The sequence below is a fragment of the Temnothorax nylanderi genome, unplaced genomic scaffold, assembly GCF_030848795.1.
Source record: "Temnothorax nylanderi isolate EJ_2023f unplaced genomic scaffold, tnyl_v1.0 TNYL_tig0199_pilon, whole genome shotgun sequence".
In the NCBI taxonomy this organism is placed as follows: Eukaryota; Metazoa; Arthropoda; class Insecta; order Hymenoptera; family Formicidae; genus Temnothorax; species Temnothorax nylanderi.
This window is the reverse complement of record NW_027249261.1, coordinates 198,835-220,377: the sequence shown is the minus strand read 5'-3', so window position 1 is coordinate 220,377 and position 21,543 is coordinate 198,835. Positions and strand designations below refer to the sequence as shown.

General features: G+C 32.5%; 2 protein-coding genes across 6 annotated transcripts in view; both read right to left on the bottom strand.

The window, feature by feature from the left end:
- Nucleotides 1–21,543, bottom strand: part of Nca (neurocalcin homolog) — a 162,323-nt gene that overhangs the window by 98,920 nt on the left and 41,860 nt on the right. The gene's annotated exons all lie outside the window — the stretch shown is intronic.
- LOC139778867 (neuronal calcium sensor 2) overlaps nucleotides 1–21,543 on the bottom strand; it is a 150,600-nt gene that overhangs the window by 87,879 nt on the left and 41,178 nt on the right. For 2 of the 3 annotated variants that reach the window (XM_071716993.1, XM_071716995.1), the window contains exon 3: nucleotides 18,972–19,185. The exons of the other annotated variant lie outside the window; for it this stretch is intronic. The gene's annotated coding sequence lies outside the window, so the exon portion shown is untranslated. The remainder of the gene's footprint in view (nucleotides 1–18,971; nucleotides 19,186–21,543) is intronic. 3 annotated transcript variants of the gene reach the window in all.

Here is a 21,543-nt window from a genome sequence, read left to right as displayed (position 1 = left end):
ACAAGTCTATATATATATATACGAAACCCGCTGCATGAAGCAGAAATATCGTTATTCTTTTAAACCGGTTATGGTTTCCTGGATGAATATATAGTGTCATAAAGTGAATTGACAAGTGAATCACAGCAGACTTCTTCAAGAAACAGTAAAAGTTTTATTATAACAAAATGTCGCAAATATTGCGTTAGTTATCTCACAATTAAAAGAAATTCAATTAAATTTGTTTTTCCTCTATCCTGAGAATTGTATATTTTTGAGTTGTGACAGTGTTCTTCTCGGGGTACGATATGTATATAAAAAGATATTAAATAAAGCTGTATATGTGCGTTTATTTTGCGGTATGTTTACGACAATCTAAAAATTTAGTTTCTTTATTTGAGAAATAAAAATTTCTCAGCAGCAGCTGCATGCAACGAACCTGATAAATGCATTGTACATTTGCTGCTCTTAGCTTAACCCTTCGCGTACCATATGTTACCACTGCACACGCTTGTACAGTGTACTAAAGTAAATTGCGTTTATGAACTTCATGCTTCGAACCACTGACTTTGCTGACACTATCATATATCGCAGGTAGTTTATGGACCTAATATCAGGAAGCAGGAATAAAATTTATTCGGTTCAGACAGATGCATTTTGCCATTTTGAAATGTACTGTTTCTTGTGTAGTTTTGATGGATTTTCCCTTTTTAATTACGTAGGAACTTGCTTACACAACAAATCGACGAACACCGAAATAATTAATTCGTACAAAGAAATCTCTATATTTTAAAACATTATCATTGAAAAATATTAGCACTTTCGGCAAATAAGAAAGAAAAGATACATGGAGTGTTATCAATTAGTATAATGTAGTATTAGTATTAAATTACCATCATCTGTACGTGTATAAATTATTTCAAAAGACCTGTTTAATTTAATTGCACTTTAAAAGTTATTTCAATATTTGTCATTAAAATTATTTAATTAAAAAAATTAAAAACATAATAGAATTATTAAAAAAAAATTTAATTCAGGAATTTGTTGCATTGACGGATTTAAAGCGGGTTTCTATTTTTGTAACAATAGTTGGACGCAGCTTCAAGTTGTCTATTTCAAAAAGGAAATATACATACATCAATATTTCAGCGAAATGGGTCACTGTGAAATGACAAGTCCTTTTTTCCATGGAATAAGTAAAAAAACCCAGAGAAATCACGTTTGCATATATGTCGCAATTTGCAATAATATAGAAAATTGAAATCACAAAAAGTCGAACGTGCTATAAAAAAAGAGAACTTTTCTACTACCGCACAAAATCGCACCATTTCTGTTATTCGTACTGCAGTGATTCAAAATGCACAATTTATTCAAATATGCGGTTCGAGCCGATAAAACAATCGCAGCAGTAAAAGCATTTGGATGTGATGACATCGTAATACTATCGCAAATTATTCGTAGAAATTTAAATCAGCGATTATTGTCGAAAAGAAGCTCTTTGCAAATTAATCTTAGAAAAAATCTTAACGTTTTCTATAATCGTTCTCAATACGTCTTTGATTAGTATAATTTCTTGTAATTCTGTAATTGTTCCTATAACGTTATTGCAGAAAAATCGCATCTTCGAATCGAATACATCTACGTACGAATAAATTAAGACAGAAATAACATTTTAAGGAGCATTAAAAGATATCGAAGCGCTTGATAGAGGAAGATCGCTCGGGATCGAGAATTAAATTTATTCGCTTGTTCGTAGTCAACGAAATTCCAGTCAACGAAAAACAGCAAGCAATCTCGCACGAAGCCATAGTGTAAGACCTGCATTTCTGAAGTGCTCATGCACACATAAAGCTCCACAGAGAATCTCTAGAAAATTCACCTCGCATTCATCTCAAGGAACGTCTTTAACATCTTGTTCCTAAAGCGTAGCTTTAGAAAACTATACTCCAGATGTTATGATTTAACAGGTTAAAAATTAATATACATATGTTAAATAATGTATCGTTCACACACACACACACACACACACACACACACACACACACACACACACACACACACACACACACACATTGGAAAGTTTGTGACTCTTGCAACAATTAAAATTACAAATGCAAGAACGAGAACAATAAGTATGTCACGATAATCTTACTCAGTCTGGTATATCGCGGCCAATTGAATAATAAAATATTCTCTATTTTTACGAGCAATATAAAAAACTCCGTTTGAAAACGCAAAACTCGTCCTTATAGAACAGTAAAATATACAGCTTTTTTCAATTTTTCATTTTCTAGATAAAACAGTATAACACTCGTAAAAGTACACGCGAGTGAAGTTCGTTTGTTCTCTCATTGCCGTTACTACAGTTCTTTTACAGTATACTGTAATATACACAAAAATCATATGAGAAATCGACATGAAAACGAATTAACTTTAATAAATTAACTTCAACAATACGAAACTTTTATATTGTCTAATAAACTTAAAGACCAACCTTTCTCAACAAAAATTTCTCTAAACACCATATTTTTTACAATTTGTGAATCTATAATATGTTTCAGTAACGTCTTTTGTTAAACTTTATTTTAAGAACATTTAAATTAAACTTTAAATGAATTCAACCGGAATCCACTAGAATGTAATTAAAAATTATAACTAAAAATATAACTGAAAAAATATGTCATATTTCCTGCGATAAATACTTCAATAGATTTTTCAAAAAATGTTACAGTTATATCATAGCGATTGATATCAACACATATAAGGTAAACTCGGATAAGATGGCCAACCCATGTTCATTCAATGTTTCATGACGAGCTAGATTGAAAGAACATAGGTTGGCCATCTTTCCTGTATGGCCATCTTACCCGAGTTTACCCTAACGGCAAAAAAATTATTCTGACAAACGAGGTAGTGCTTAGCCAGATCTGGTGTAATAAATGAATTATTCATCGTGAGATTTGTCGATGACAGAATTGTTCTAACGGTAAGAAATGCCCGAAGCGATTTGCATTATAACTCGGTTACACGAACCGTGTCGCTCTAGTTAAAGCTCTAAATATACCAGCCGAAATAGCGTGCGATACGTACGACGCATACTTGATTCGTTACCGCGATCGTTATTGCACGCCGTGCACGTTGCAGATATGTTAATGATAACGCTGAGAAATATTATAAAGTGTATGACCTTTGCGTTTTTCTCGCTGGACGTACGAACAGTCCAGAATGTCTTAATCTTAATTACCCTTATGATGACGATACGTTTTGATAAAGAGAATAATGGGCAAAACGTCATTTTATCGTGCCGCAAAATCTTACTTTTTCTATTTTTATTAAACTATTTTTGTTGAATCTATCTTGAATAAAAAATTCGCGCGCAAACGGAAAACATTGAAATGCGATTTCTAATTCTTTTAACTTCGGGGCATGTTAGAATCCTGTCGGTGCACGTTTTAATCTATTGCGTTATGTAGTGCACGTAGATACAAAAATATTCGTTTTGTATGGCTCGCACGGCAAAAGGTCGCTAGAAATGCACGTGAATAAATTCGATATGCACCTTAATTGTTACCACAAAGTAACGCTCCAACAAAAACGTCGCGCACTACGACCTTTCACATTTTTTAATCTCGAAATAAAATCCGCAGATTTATCTGTACTACCGCTATACGCAATACGCGTATTCGAGTTACAATCTCGCCCAAGAATGATGGATGTGCAATAATACAATACGTAAAACAAAAATTTAATTCAACAAAACTTGCATGTAAGTAATTACCTATAGCTTCAAACAAAACGTAACTAATCGTGCAGAATTATTTTTACTGCTTTATAGAAATTCTCAAAACACGATCAAATAATTTGACGAACAAATCATAATTATCGGATATATTTATCAATTAAATCTATCAAATAAAAAATTATTCACAATATCTGCTATAGTAATTTCCTTCTTAATTCCCACAAATAATTAAAAAAATTAACAAGCGTAATCTCTTCTTACAATAGTAACTCTTTCGTTTTAATATGAATTATGTATGTGAAGAGCAGTCGATGAAGTCAATTTATTAGGATCAAAGTTAGTACGTCATACAGACTATCATTCCACATATTAAGTGACGCATTATAATAATGATGTCTCATTTTACCCTTACTTAATATCTCTACTGATTACTCTTTTTATGACAATTATCCAATTTGCCGTTAACGATATGTACAAATATAACAACATCAAAATCGAGTAAGTATAGGTCTTAAAAAAGGATCGAAAGGGCTACGCCTTGCCACTGCCGTTTCGTAGTACACAAATATACAGGCAGTTTAAAAGTTCTACATTAAATTCTAAACGCTGACAAATGTATTAATTATGCAATAACTTCTCGAATGTCTCGTATTTTAAATTCGCATTTCGATTAACGTTACTCTGTATTAAAAACCGTGTTATCTCCCTTTTTGAAACTCAGCCTCGGAGAATTCCGTTAAAACAACGTAACAGATAACGGCTAATTCCATCCTTTTAAATTATCCTTTATTGTATTTTAACTTCATCATCAAACTCTTTTTATACTCTCGTAATATAGCCATTTTTCTTTTTTAATTCCACAGTTGGTACGCAGGTATTAAAATGCACTTATTTCGAAATAGCTTCGTTTATATTTAAGTTATAACATTTAAAACTTAATAAATAAAGAGAGAGATTATAGAGACACTATACTATCATGAGATGTGCAGAAATGTAATTTTCAAAAATACATGCATTTCACTATCTGTTCTTCATTACGTTTTTCATGACATTTCAACTTTATCTTTTATTTACAAAATAGATGCATTATGAATAACTATCATTGCATCTTTAAATTTATCCTAATTATTAATTTAATTTAAATCATAAGTTAATAAATATGATTACCGCATAATTAATTTGTTAAGAATTAAGAATTAACGAAAGAGTCATAGAGCTGTAAAAAAGATATAACAATTTTTACATAATATCGGTCTCTAAGAGAAGGCGCATGGCATTCGATACATCCTGTAAAAATTGTATGAGATTTTTGTGTATAGCCGTCATTGTGCTACACACTATTAGGTTCGCGTGTCGCTCGAAACAGCGCGGCGCGCAGATAACGTAATAAGTGCAAGCCGGTTGCGAGAACCTTGACGCATAAGAAGAAATTAAGATCATCGCGGATAAGGATCAACGGGTATTTCGAATAAAGCAAAAAAGATCTGCTCGCGTGTCGTATGGCTATGAGGTGAAAAAGGGAAAGCAGAGCTTGTTCTGTATATCTTGCCATAATTTGGAGAATCTCTCCTGGACGACTTCAGACAATGTATCGTTGTCCTGTGGACAATATATCCGCGACAAGTCCACCTACTTTTTATCTTACATTGTTTAGTGTGATGTATATTACTCGTTTGTCTTCGTAAATTTTGAGATTGTTCGCTAGATACTCATTGCCATTGTATATAATTGAGTAAAAGCATTATTTATTGCTCTTTCTCAACATATAAACGTTATTAATTTTGTACTTCTTATTATTATTGCTGCTGCTGTAACAATTACTGTTATTAATAACATATCAGTTTTATATTTCAACATCTAAAACATGCTGCTTTTTTAACATAATTATACGTGAGACATAAACGTTTAATCGTCCTTTAATAAAAAATGTAAAAAAAAATAGTAAAAATTAGTATAACAGTATTTTTTAGGATAATATTGGAAATTAAACAAATCGTAAAGACATAAAATAACAGCAAAACTATAATATTTTAAGAAAATTTATTTAGGAAGACGTCACATAATTAATAATGTTTGTATATTGTGAGAACAATAAAAATAAAATTCTAACCCAATTAAATATGATAATAATAACGCATGTAGCAAGTTGTCCATCCATCATATACATACACAACATCATATAAAATACAAAGCAGATAATAATAATATATTCAATATTTTGCTTTTTCATATAAATATGCAATAGATCCTCATATAACACGGATTCGTATAACATGACGGAAAAATATTAATATTTGTTTTAAAGTAAGATAAAAAATATTTTATTGTAATATCTTTAATATTTATTTTACATTTTTTATAATAAACCCTTACATCTTTTATAAATATGCGTTTCCATATGCATACATAATACCTATATGTATAATCTATGTGACTCGTATAACATGAGTTCGTATATAAAATGGGACGCATTCCCACGAAATGGGAGTCTATATACTGTAATTTCTCACAAATCTTAAGAACCTGCATTGGAATGAATATATCTATTACATTCAAACTTAAATCACAATTTCAAAGCAAAATATCGCCCATAATTATATATTTTCTTTTCACGAAAATCTTTTATCAAGTTTTTCTCTGCGATCTTGCTTTCAAAATTGTTCGATGTGTGATGAATACGTGATTGTAGAAACCGTGATAAGTGCAATGTTCAAATATTCCATTTGAAAGAAGATTGAATGTCAAACAATATTTCGTGTGTGACTTGATAATTCTCTCGAAACAGTATTTTTCCAACTCATAAAAGCTTATAGGGCGATAGAATTGGACCCTTACATTGCAAATTGTACCGACATCTACCATACGATTCTAGAAGATAAAGATAGCGGTTATACACGATTCGTAATGCCCTATACCTATAATGTATCAAAATGACTACGATCAATGCATGTATTTCACGAGGTAAAGTACTATACACAGCTACTTATATTAGAAATCTCTGCATATGTCGCGAACACGTTGTACAGCGTGTTGCGTTTTCATAATTTACACCGCGAAATTTGGTTCAATTTATAATCGTCAGTTACAGTACAAAAATGTTTATAAAATGTTTATGAAACGTGTATGAAATTATAACCGTACGGCGTACATGCACATGTTTTCTAAACATTCTCTGACAACGTTATTGTTGCAACAATCAACTATCAAATGTTTACTATTCCTGTCATTATTACTTCCGCATTTTCCATCTATAATATTATCAGCGATTCCATTATATTTGTAAATAGTTACATGTTTGTTTTACCAAAATTATTCACCCTAACGAGATTAATGACTTATTTCGGAACTTACGCCGAAGTACTCTCGCTCTGTGTTTACGTTCAGCGATTTTTTAATGTACGATTACTTTGCCAGCCCATCATAAATTCCGTTTTAAACACATTTTAGATAAAAAAGCGTTTTCCGTGATCAACGATTTTTTAGTGCGCGCATTGAGTCGGAATTTTTTACGCATTGCAGCTATAAATTAAATCCTTCGATCCCGTTGGCGCCACTGAACGTCTATACCAGCCAGAATCAAACTGCGTATCATAAGATAAATCGTCCTAACGCGTGTATATGCATCACAGTGCGATATTTGCTGTAAAAAAGATTACCACAGGAAACTGGATATTTAATATTAACTCCTCTCGTTTCGCATATATCCCGAAAATTCTACATATATAAATTTCAGAAAGAAATAAGAATAAAACTAGAAAATACACATGTTTTGAGAGCCTTGTGAATTAAATTACCTTACATATCTACAGAATAATGATATTTCGTTATCAATGCACAGCTATGTTGAATCTGTATTCTAGGCATATTAATTTGCGCGCTCCACGAAAATATTAATATATTTTTCTTTCTTTTTCCTTTATTAAAATGGATCACGTAAAAAACCAACTTTGTTAAAATAAGCAGACAATAATTTATTTTTTTAGATACATGATATATCGAATGCGCTCTGTTGAAAAAAGTAAAGTCATTCGATTTTACTGTCGAATGATTTTATAGCTATACAGCTTTCACATATAGTGATTCATGATCGCATAGATGCATGAAATCGGTACCGATCTCGTTCTACCAAAGTTTATCAGTTTTTCTTTCGAATCCCGTCAAGCGTAATCACAGTTTGAATATTTCATAAAGCAAAACCGACGTATATATCGTTGTTCCTCTAAATCAATTTTCAAATAAATTTTCTGTCGTCGCGTTTGTTACGGGCCAGTTGGCATCTCAGACTAAATCATGTCTATTTTCTTCATTTTTAATTTATATTTATTTCAACCGGAACACGCAGCTCGAGTTTAGTGCGGCATGTACGCGATTTCATTGTAAGTTTCTGACGTTTCCATAAAGGGTGAGTTATCTATCTTGTCTACATTGAGCAATCCTATTGTTATTTGAAAACTAAAAAAGGATTATTGGAATTACACGTACGGAAGGTGCGCACGAAACAAGTATTCATCATTTTTAACCATATTGAAACAGTTGCTACTCACTCAATATAATTAATTTAAAGAACTTAAAATTAATTTAAAAAATATAATCAATATATTTATTGTAAAGCGCTATAAAGACTTGACTTTTTAAATATTTTAACTTCTAAAAGAAAAAACAATAAATAATATACATAATTAAAAAAGCATTATAATTTAGTGTATACGTATGCAAACATAAATTTGCATAAATTTGAAAATATCAAAATATATTTTTATGCACCATTTTTACTTATTTCATATATTCCAGTTGATATTTTTTAAATATTATGCATAGAATAAAATTTTATAGAATATTCAGTAGTATTATACATATAAAGACAACTTGATTTCTTAATTAAAAGCGCGCGCGCGTTAGAGGGAGAGAGAGAATACGTATGTGTGTGTAAGTTTAAATCTCGTTTAATTTCCAATTTACGTTTATACTTTATGCTCTTCGTAAATATTATTGTAATAGTAAAATACGCGTGCGTGCGTCTGTTAATTAGTTATATGCATAACGAAGGATTTAATATTAGATCGTGAATTAATTAAAAGCCACATAGATTTAGTCACAGCGCGGCATATAATGTAAGCATATTAAATGTAAAACGATGGCGAGTATATAAAAGGTACCCTCTGCGCGAATTTCTAATAGTCGGTTAGTTGTACGCTTACAATTAGACATCTTTGTTATAACTTTGCAGATACATTAAGAGATTAATTGACATTCTTTTTCAAACTAATATTACAATAAAAAAACATTTGTGTTAACCAAATTAAAATTAATTAAATAAAGATAACCCACACAATGTAATCAAGTGCAATAATTTACCTAAAAAAAGAAAGAGAAAGGTATAAAGAGAAAAAGTATAAATAAATTAAACATATGTAGTAGGAAATGTTTGAGCACTTAAAATTGTTAGTATTGTAAATCAACGTGAGACACATTCAGACCTCTGAAATTTAATCATGGCACTCACGCACACACGTGCACGCACACGCATTTATTCTAATTAAGTGCAGTGTTTATGCAAAAAAGAAAAAACAAATCGATCACCGAATATAAACTCTGACGCGTGTAGCTGAGCAAACTTTGCGCAGTATTCCAAATATGGAGGCATTTGAAAGTAAAATGAGCGTTTGCGTAACTTGTCTACCGAGTATATAGTACGGACTGGTCACGCAAATTTGTTCAAGACGCGTTTCATGAATTCGCGGGCCAAAGAAAAATACCTATTATCATCTTATATTTGAACAAGTATATAACGCCTATTAGTTTACCCTTGGATGTTGAATCGAACGAGAGAGCGTCTGTATTCCCATCATATATATGTTCATTAATTCGGGATGCAGAGTGCACATTAGCCCGCACAAGACTACTTTAATAATATTTGCGAGGGTTCGTACGCCGCCGTATAATTTGATTTATGAAGTGAACATACATTTTCCCGCAAACAATAATTCTCTTTAGTAGTGTTTCATATGTTTCGCGCATCCTACAAATCTTGTTTCAATGCTTTATCATTTTAACTTATATTAGATGTCAATATGTATCGAATTAATGTCAAAAACAATCGAATCTTATATAATTTAATGGTAATCGCGAAAAGGAAATAATCGGTAAAAGAAATTAATCATGATTTTATTTATATTCTATATATGTATATGAAAATCGTAAATTATGATATACATTTTTATTTTCCCGAAATAAAAATGTCTTCTCACCAAAAATATATCTTTTATAAGCAAACTCAACTTGTGTGTGAATAAAAAAATAGAATAAATTTACGATTTTGATTAAAAGGAAATATATGCGGCATCATTCGAAATTATTACAGATTTCTTACATTTTCGCGGTTTGCATAAATCGACAATCGACAGAAATAAACCGATCTCAAAAAGTCGCTGATTCGAAGTAAGATGTGACGTGCGCTTTACGAACGATTGGAAGCACAGCGATGCCAAGTAGAGCGGTATAATAAGAACATAACAAGAGAGGGGAACGAAGTGGTTCCTGCTGCCCATCTTGGGTAGTGCCAAGACAGGCGAGATTAATCCGCGAATCTTTGTATTCCAGACTGTTGTTGGCGTCCTGTACGTCGAGCCACAACGATTTTGAGAACACAATTTCGCGCATTTCTAATTACCAACGAAATATGGGGTAGATGACAGAAACTAAACGTAAAGAAAATTGATAACGGAAGGAAGAAAATGCGAGAAATAAATCATCAGGATATTTTGACAAAGCGAATTTGCGAATTCTATTTAAATGCAAATTTTTAATCAGCGATTTATTTTATTCAGACGTGTGCTTTTACTTGAAATAAAGTATCGTACACAATAATTTTCATAGAACCATAGTTTTTTCGTCTTTAAGATAATTAACTGTGTATATACGGTTCGTGTACAAGACTCAACTCTGACGAAAGCTCAGACGCGGTATTCGCGATTCACCGAATCCATCGCCGCAGTTTCAGCATGACGAAGCACAGCAGATGCGCACATGTTAAGCGACATATCGTGATATAGCGATGCGCGTAATTGTTAAGCGGAGAGCTCAGAGATACGGGCGGCAATTGCGGAAACGACGCGATTCGCGGAAGACACATTAATTACAGGGCGCGTGCGTGCACCGCGGAAATTAGTAATAGCTCGGGGTCTGGGCGTCTCATACCGGGAGTAATCCCGGATTAGAGGGTGCTTCTTACGACTGATTGCATTTCCGTGAGATATCGTGCGAAATGAAATTATTTTTCCCGTTCGGAACCCCATCGTGACCTCGCAGAGATCTGAACAGATACACACATATAGATGTCGCACTTGCACTTGAAGTGGCTATTAATTATACTGTTAATTCAGGACGGCTTTTGAGATAGTTAAATTACACGGTAATGATCTCGCCATTGCCAGATTGCAGCAAACGGATAGCCTATCTGTAGCTCTTCATTCCGATAAAAACTGCGAACCTCGCCGGGGCTTCTATCATTATACAATTATTTGACAAATAACGCTGGAATGATAACCCAATTTTGAAACATTCGTAGGAAATGAACGTATATCGAAACAATGATTGGATCATACAAGTACTGGAAACGATAACGAGAACAGATTCCACAATGGCTCGCGTGCATAATTATAGATGAAGAAATGAAGCGCGCTAGAATTAATGTGAACTTTGTGTGTGTATGTATAATGCGAAGTAAGAGAGGCGCTCCATTTCGTTTCAAGTTACTGTTGAACTGTATCACACGAAACTTATACGTCATACGATATATGCACGAGAATGATCTGCAACTGATGGTGCCAGCGGGTATGAATAAACTTTAGTAATACGAATAAACTCTTATTTCAATTATTCGTAAAGATATTTACGAGATTTTTAATATTCAAGATCTTCTGATTAGCCTCCATTAAATGTAATTTGCATTGTCACACTTATATTTATGCGATATTTATAGTGTACTCATGTGATAATTAAATTCATTAACGTTGTTCTACTGATTGCGTTTAAAACGAGGCGTCCTTGTGGCGTGGCAATATTGGATAACACCTCCAGGCATTATGATATTGAATTACTAATAACACAATAATAGGCGTCATGATATTTGAGTCGAAAGAAAACAGGAAAGGCTATAAAATGTTGGAAGAAATTTCCTGTTTCTGCATAAAACAGGTTTAACCCTTGATAACACCATGAAATATCACTTAATTAATTGGAAGCCACATACCCACACACACCTATATTTTTTAACTCTCAATGATTTAATCAATGTCTTTTATTTATAATCACAAACTTCCGTCGTAGAAGGTTAAACCATATTAAACTTCGTAACATCATAAATTTTTAAACACCATTCCTAAGAGATTTATCTTCTTCATCATACATAAAATTTTTAACATATAATTAATTTCACAACATATCATTGATTTTTAACATTTATAATCAATTAGATACGAAAAAAATTTTTTTAAATTAATATTCTAATAATTTAAATATGTTGTATGCACAAAGAATGATCTCATCATTGTGACTTTATTTTTATAACATAATAATCGTCATAATTGCATGAGTCATTAGACGACAATAACAATCCTCTTCCTGTGTTATCATTCACGAGGTATCTATATGACTCGATTCTCATAGCAAATAAATTCTTTAATAAAACGAGGATGGTTCGTAAGAATAAAACTTTAATTGTGATTCAGGGAATTTCAGGCATAAAGCCAGAGAAGACATGATTGCCAAATCATCGAGCGTCATGCCAAGCACGTAGTCTGGTTCAATTTGCTAATCACACGATAAAACCTAATTCTATCGACACACATTCATATACATCAATATTTTAGTACATTCGTATGTGTGTCAAATAAGAGTTTGAATTTATTTGTTGACCAATTCCCCTAATAAGCATAAATATATCATTAGTTTCATGTACTTTTCAACGAACAAATGTACTCACGTAAATTCAACACTCCTTTAAATTCCCCAATTTCGAAGCTTATATAATTTCGAGTATATAGCAAAATTTCGGAATACCTCTATACGTAATTGAGAATTAAATATTTTGGCAAATTAAACTTTAAAGATACAAACAGTTAACCTTGTTTTTCAGTTATGCCGTATAAAATTTTCTTCAATCAAATTTTAATTTACAATTATAAAGATACCTGGTAAATTAATTCTTTAATTATATTTCTCTTTCATTAAAAAATGTATAAATGAAAAAGATGCGATAGAGTCCTGCATGATGTAATGCATATTTGACATAAAATTGTAAAGTTTGCAACAGTGTAAAATTATATTTCCACATGTCATTTTTAATATTTAAAATCTAAGAAAAAGCTAAAACGCGCTTTAAGATAAAAGTATATATACCAATGTCCGGACATGTATCTATACCTGGACACCTTTATTATTCATAAGTATAACGCGAATTAAAATCATAGATAAAAATATTTTTTCTTGTAGTTTGAAACTTTAGTTATAGTATCCAAACGTTTATTTCCATAAATTTATATTTTTTTAAAGGTATCCAGACATAAGTACGTGTCCAGGCATTCGTACATTTACCTACTTTTAAGTGTCCCGGCATTGGTACTTTTACCTTAACTTCCACATGTTTTCTTTTGATTAAATGTTTAATAAACTGTATGTACAAAGCACCAAAGTAGATGTGTAATAATTATGGCGAAGTTTAATCGTTATTTTAACAAACAAACGTTTGTGCTCAAACGACTAATGGGATAATGACTGCTATTATAAAAATTATACATAATTTGCTTTTAATATAACATTATAATAATGGTATATTTGCATATAGAAAATACACTTTATCGCAAACTTTATGATCGAAGCACTTCAAAATTCGACAAATAATAATAATTTTAAAATAGTTGATAAGAATAATAATAAATCAATTTAAGACAAAATTATTTTCACAAATTCAGATGTGTGTATTATTACAAGATGTATTTAATAGCATTCATCTTTATAATTATATACATATAATTATATTCCTAAAATATTTAAAAAATTTAGTTTACATTTTTATTTAAAATATTCTTATATAAATCTAATTAGTGAATTATTATTTCGAGAGAAATACTGTTTCTAAAACTCCTCTGAAACTTCTTTAAAGTATAAATATGTACTTCTTGTCTTTACAGAAATTCATGTTTATTTTAAAAATATATTTAAAAAATTGAATAAAAAATAGATCTAGATTCACTTGTCTTCTTATTTGTTAAGTACGTTGTAGTATTTTAATTTGTACGTTTAATTTGTACTTTAAATTTGTGTACGTTTTAGTATTTTAATTTTATTTATGATTGTCAGAGTTGCGGACTTCCATTTTCGCGGACTTCCGTATCTATAATATACATTTTATTTGCTCCGTATTTATTCTATTTCCAGTTCCGCAGATGGAACTGGAGAGACATATCGGTCGAAAACAATGACGGTATTTCAAGCACGGGACGTGCATTCGCAGGTGCAAACGAGTCGTAATTGAACAGAACCGTCGTGTAAGACTATCTTGCTTTGTGTAACGCGCGTTTTTAACCCGATTCAACGTAACTGGAGCACAAGGACACGCCTCGCTCGTGCTCCGTTTAGCGGAAACACTTCATCGCTCGCGCATCCTCGAAAAGGATGAACATTAGGATGGAGGATGAACATCGCAAAAACTACTCTTGAATATCTCTAAAGTTCTGTGTGAGATAGATTCGCGCGTTGCAAAACACGTTGTTAAAAATCAGAATAGTTAGAACGATTGAAAGTTATCACTAGCTCATTTATAAAACATATATTATACATAAATTATAGTTTCTAAATTATAAAATTACTGAAAAAAAGAATATCAAATAATTATTTTTTTTTACAGAAGTGCAAATAAGTAAAAAAATATAATACTTCATATAACTTCAAATAAGAAGTTCTTTAAGTAAAAATTTTTTGAAACTTTGCTGTTAAGATATTTAGTATTAAAAAGCTTCAAAGAAAGATATTTTCTATTTCTTTATCAATTTTCCGATAAAAAAAACTAAATTATGTTGCATTCTATTGATTTATTGAACTGAATACTGACAGAAAAAATTGAAAATTTCAGCCTTGAAAAAAATTAGATATAAAACGCTTAAGAGATATGTTCCATTTAATGCTAACATGTTTTGACACAATTTATCGACATGTTAGCATTAAATTAAACATTATCTTATCTTGAAACACGATCTTATAATTTATAATTGACTGTATTGACATCATGAAAACCGATCAAGACTGCGTTTCATCGTTCTTAATCCGAGTTCTAACATGAGCACTCACGGTTTAAATTACGGTTACGTCTTTGCAAGAAGCGCTAAGTACACGAGTTTGCCACCGCTGCAACTTTCAACGTCGTTCATAATATAGTGCTATCAGACTTCGCTCTACTATATACTGGCAAATAGCAGACGACATGTGCATCTGCGAGTGCATACGTAATGCAGGTTGACACTCATTCTCCAGATAAACAATAGGGTTTGCTCACGAAAGAGATATGACCTTAACTGTTCATGAACGCAGTCAGATTGCACCTAACGATATTGATAATTATCGAACGTAAAGCAGAACATTTGATAAATTAATGCTAATAATGTCATTTTGAGTCGATCACACTTTCTTGGTTAATATTGATTTAAATTATAATGAAAATATTGTATTTTGTGGTATAATATTATGAAAAAATCATAATTCTGAGAGAAGTCTACTGATAAATTTCTCCAAAGAATTTTTTCAAGAACTTTCTCATTATGCAAAAAGATAATCAATTCATTTGCATATTATTAATTGTACTATAAAACTTTCTAATTTCTTGAATTTAATTTGTATCCATCATAAACTACTTCTCTCAATTTATCATCGAAAAACATTGATATTAGAGATACTATTTCAGAAAGATTTGTTTTATAACAAAAACTCGTCTATTTTCCAATATCATCAATTATTATCAAATATATGGCATGTGTAAAGATATCGATAAATGTATAATTTTTTGCGGATTAGCAGCAGAATATTTATTGAAAAAATTACGATTCGAATTATTCTAAAGCAAACGCAAAACAAGACCTGACGATAATGATGCCGCAGGTAGTGATGGAATTGCCAAAGGACAGAATGTGTAATCGTTGAACAAAGGGTTGTAATGTCGGGCAGAGACGTAGACTATGTGCGTGTACATATGTATAGGTACGTCGCCAGTAAGAAGCGCTAATTACTTTTCCTAGTATATACGCTCCCATGCATGTGTGAAATCGGACGTATACAAAGTGCCACAGCACTGTTTATTTGTCAACGACAGGTTCTTTGACAAGTCCGGAACTAATTTTCCCTTTACGAAACTGCTATAAAAGATCATCAAAAGTTGCAAGTGTTTCGTCTTTAATATTAAATATTAACAATTACAACTCAATAAAAAAGTCATCAAAATTAAAACCACTTTAAAATATTATAGCGAAGAAACCAATTTAAATTAGCTTCAAACTCCAGAAATGTAAATTAACACATAATTCGAGGTTACTATGATAAAGCAGCTTTACTGACAGCTTTATTGGCATTTAGAATTTTTGTAAAAAAAAAATATATTGGCTCTAAATGTCACAAAAAAATTTTTTCGTTAATTTTTCAAATTTTAAAAGACGAGAAGACGGAAGATGACTGTTGTAATGCATCTGTTTATGTTTAGACTGTACGACAATTTACTTTAATTTTTGCTACTATTATTTATATTATATCCATATTGCAACTTTTATATGTCATATTATATTCTAATAAGATTTCTACTTAACAAATAACAATATCTTATTCCTAAGAACTTAAATTAATCAAGAGAAAGTAAAACAAAACGGCAAAAATAGTGTCAAAACGTATGAACGTTATACTTTAATAATAAAAGAACTTTTTCGTGAATAATATAGAAATGTTTCAATCTTCCTATTTCGAGTTGTTTCTATAAAGTATAAATTATTAAGAAAATTCGCAGAAATATGCTTTTCAAATAACCAATGTACTATAGCTGCCCTCCTACTCGATCTTTTTAACCCGCGAATCGATTTTCTATCCCATAATGGAATCAATTTTGCAAGAGAAAAATCAGAGCCTCGTAACTCGTGCTTGAAAGTACGTGCGTAAACACCGGTTGATAATTCAAAGGTTAACAGGAACGTGCGTAATGGCGGGGCAACCAGTACAGATACACGCATCGCGGAAACTAGTAGCGGCGGGTTCCCCGGCCTGCTTGGGTAAAGCTGGGTCGTAGTGCTATCGATCTCCGCCCACCTGGAGACCTCTCTACCCCTGCTCGTAGATGGCTCGCAGGATGAGCGTTGGGCCTCAGGAGAGGGATCAAGAGAGGGTTGGAAGGATATAAAGAAAAGATGTAAAGGGGAGGATGAAGTAGAAAGATTGTGCGTATTATACAAATACATATACATATATACAGCGGCACATATATATACTGACGATATGCCCGACCCCACGGGGTTTGCCCCGATAGCGCACCCTCGACAATAATCGTTTTCCCGGAATGTCGAGGAGAACGAGTCCGCGCACCGGCCCTCGGGATAAGACGCGATCAAATCGACCGCGGAGCCTGTGGCGAATTTATTTCGCAAGGGTGCCGCCAATCACGGAGTCACACACCGCGATGAACGTCTCGTCTCGCGCGTGACAGCCGTCAGAAGCCTGATGATGATGAAAAGCATCCATTCACGCGGTAGATTAGTTCCCCGTATACTTCTCATTACGAAACCATCCGAGATTTCTTTCTCGCCAGAGTATTTTGCCTCCTAGCGTCGAGGCGTGCTCAATAAAAAATAAAAGCGAAGATTTATCTGCGGCAAGGTTTATTTACGAAACTAGTTTACTTGAACATGCAGACAAAATTCATTGTCAAGCGTTATTGTTATATTATTTATGCTATTGACATCGCAAACTTTACATCACTTATAAACTTATTTAAAAAAGTATACTGTAACTTTCCATGTAAACTATATAAGCATATAATCATTTATTCGAATCGTTGCTTTTTACCGAGATGTTTTGCTTCTAATATGTCTCAGCATCAACACTCGAGGAGAGGTCCTACTTAAAGCACCACCTGAATTTGAAATTCAACTGGCCGACTTTGAGATTTTAAATTTAAATTTCGGTAGGATTTTAAGTCGTCGCGACGCAATCGGGGTAAGTGTTACGATGGCATTTTCGATAATGTAAATGAGTTAAAGTGAGTCTATTCTTTGTGGAAAAATATTTGGTTTCTACACCAAGTAATCCCTGACCGCTCTGTTTCTATATTCGGGAAAGGCAATCTGCATTTGCGGTATGACACAGTTATTTCATCGCGTATCTGATTTTTGCAGCTGATGATTGAAAACAGTTTAATACTTATCGTAGATCGAATCGTGTTTCCGAAGTACTCAGAATATTTTTGCAACATGTTTTTCTTAATTTAATATATATGATATAGTAATAAATTTTCAAAATTATTTGAAATTACTGTATGTGCGAAGGCGTAATAACTTACGTAAACTTTTGTAATACTTTGTGACAGACCTATAGAAAACTTATTAAAGTAATGTAACGTAAAAAAGTAGCAATACACACAAATAATTATAATAGTTGTATAAAAATCACAGTAATGCTATTATATATTCTGTACACAATACAGAATTTTTCGAATATTAATATATGTATATTTTATAGTTTCATTACAAATGTATATATTATTAATTGAGTTTAATTAATTTAAGTAAAAAAGAGATATATAAAATCAATTTTATTAAATCTTTATATATAAATACAAGTTTTCTGTCTAAAATTTAACGATTCAAAAGAAAAATATATTATGCTTAAAATAATAAAAAAATATATAATAAATCTTAAAGGAGAGAAAGAGAGCAAATTAAAAAATAGATTATATACATTTGCATCTAATTTTATTTTATAATCTAAATATTAGCTTTCTCCATCTTAGTTTTCTTATTAGAGATATTCCAATTTCTCTCGAGAAACTAGTATCTACTGTATCTATAGCCTTAGCACATATGTGACGAAATATTCATATAAGTTTCACTTGGACGATTGAACGTTCGATATCATCGCCTATTCGCTGAACAGTCAATACGTATTGACTGTTCTATTCAAAAGAGAGAATATGTATTCAAATTTAAAGAGGATGGAATGTACTTACGTGCACAATAAAAATTGTGGTCTAATCGGAATAAACATGCGTACTTTTTTAAATTAAATTAATTTCAAAAAGTAAGCATGTCAAAGGTCGACAAACTTCTACGATTCCCTGGCAATCATCGGCCGAAATGGACTGATCTGTCAATCCTTAGCTGGACATTGAATGCCATCACTCTTCTTCAGCAGAACTTATACTCTGTCATTCATTTCGTCGACTGCAAATGCAAAACAAAAATTAATGGCAAAATATTAAAATTACAATTTACTGATATCGAAACAGATACGACTGTCTCGATAGGGGGTAATTGAAACCGATTTTTTACGCGAACGTGCGCGCCTCGGATACATACATGCAAATTCACAAGGGGTTCATGGAAGTACATCGCACGTTCCGCCGGCATGGGTTTCCCACTCTCCTTTATCTCTCTCCTATTACGTTTATACTCCAATGGTGCGGAACGTGTTGACGTAAAAGGGGTAAAACGAAGGCGGACACGCCGGCTGGGAACGGAAAATACCCGCAAGACGCAGAGATGCGTCACGGCGCGGCCGGCGCGGCGTAATAAAAACGTCGCTCAGCGACGGGGCGATCACTTCCGCGGCTTGACTCTACGACTTTTTACGACTCCTCGATACGTCGGCTGTGTCGAAAGTATATTTTTATAACATCGCAATTTCGCCGTACTGCACTGACGCGACGTAAACTTCACACGCGCGACAAGGCATATGCGCTGCGACATGCGTGTATAACGTGCGATTGCGTCGGAGATCGTCAACCTCACTCGTTTATAGCACGTATATACGATCTTTTATAAATTTTCATAAAATTTCCACACAAATGTTTTATTTTATATCAAATAAAATAATTTTCAAAATAACTATGTGCCTTATCTTCAGAAATTCTATCTGTACATATATATGTAAATACTAAATTCATCTCGTTAAAATTATTGCAAACATAAAACATTACGAACAATGAACGAGAAGGAAGTTCACGTCGAGGGAGATACATATCAAGTTATTGTTATTTCCGCTAAAAGAAAATAAGAAAAATTTGCCAAGAGTCCAAAAAGTATTCTCTATCCAACGGTACCGGCTGATTTACGTTCCGGCTGCTGACGAAAACACGCAGAGAAAAACGAGGAAACGAGGAAACGAGGAAAAGTGCAGTCGCATCGTGTCGGTTTGATGCGTTCCGTTGAGCGAAATATCGCACTGCAAAGGTTTATTATCGCGCGAGATAGTTTTCGCGTTATTTATATCTGCGCGTAAACGCCGTTACCCGCGAATAAATTCGCAAGCGATGGCATTAAAATGCGGATCCTCGCCGCCGGAGGGAAAATATGCGAAACGTGTTTATACCGCGCTATTCCGCGTTGTCAAATATTTATATTCTGTGCTTTATCTTTTCAAAGGATTCGTACGCTATACAGCTTGGAAACGCTGATAAACGCGTATTGATCGGGAGAGAGAGAAAGAGGAAGGAAGAGAGAGAGAGAGAGAGAGAGAGAGAGAGAGAGAGAGAGAGAGAGAGAGAGAGCCGGCGGGTCCGATTATTTCTGCTTAGCGAAGAACTTGGTAAACATCGGCTGCACAGCTGTATAGAGAAAGAGAAGCTATAGCTCGCATCGCGAAATCGCCTGTAGTGCGAAATTCATCGACTCGTCCGTAAACTCTCCTGAATACTACCGGTGGTTCGATTAAAACGTCGGCAGCTCTACTCAAAGTAAAATAGAAATGCCTACTGCAGACCTACAGACCGTATCTACCATGTATCCCAAACTTAACACTGTATGCAATTGTATATTTGAATTTGAGGTTTTCGCTATCATTCTAATGTCGAAAGTACATACGAGATAAAAGACCAGATGTTTAACAACCATTTAGATTTTTATCGGTACATCACTATAATTGTATATATGTCGTTATTAATTGAATTATAGATTCATTCGGATAGAATTCAGCGAACCTAAATTTAGAAAATTAACAATTTATTAGAAACTACAAATACAGAGCCAACAGAGGTAATACATCGATAAAAAATACAATAATCTTTAATTTAAAATACTCGCTAATACTAACAGTAGTACATATGATTTTCGTGCATCAGATATTTATCTATTTGTGTGTGTCAAAGTTACGGTTCTTTTCAAATTTCTTAATCTTAAATATTTTAAATAGAATCCTTAAGAAAATTGCAAGCATTATAAAAGTAAGTTGCTTCTTTTTCAGTAAGCTTTTAAGGAATTATTAAAATCAGAATAATGGAAGATAAAAGAGAAAACTCGAGGTACTAATATATGTTTAAAAAAAATTAAAGTTTTAAATACGTATAAGATTAACTTTCGTTTTTTGCCTTATTTTATTTAGACTCAAGTCAATTAAATTAAATTGTTATTTACCGCGTTATACATGTACATATGTATATGTGTTTATATATTGTACAAGATGTATATGTATTTATATATTAATACTTATTAATAAACTGTGTACATATTTCAAATTTTAAAGACATTGCTGAATAAGAAATTTTTTATAGCGCAGATAGATTATATAAGGAAATTGAATTTCTC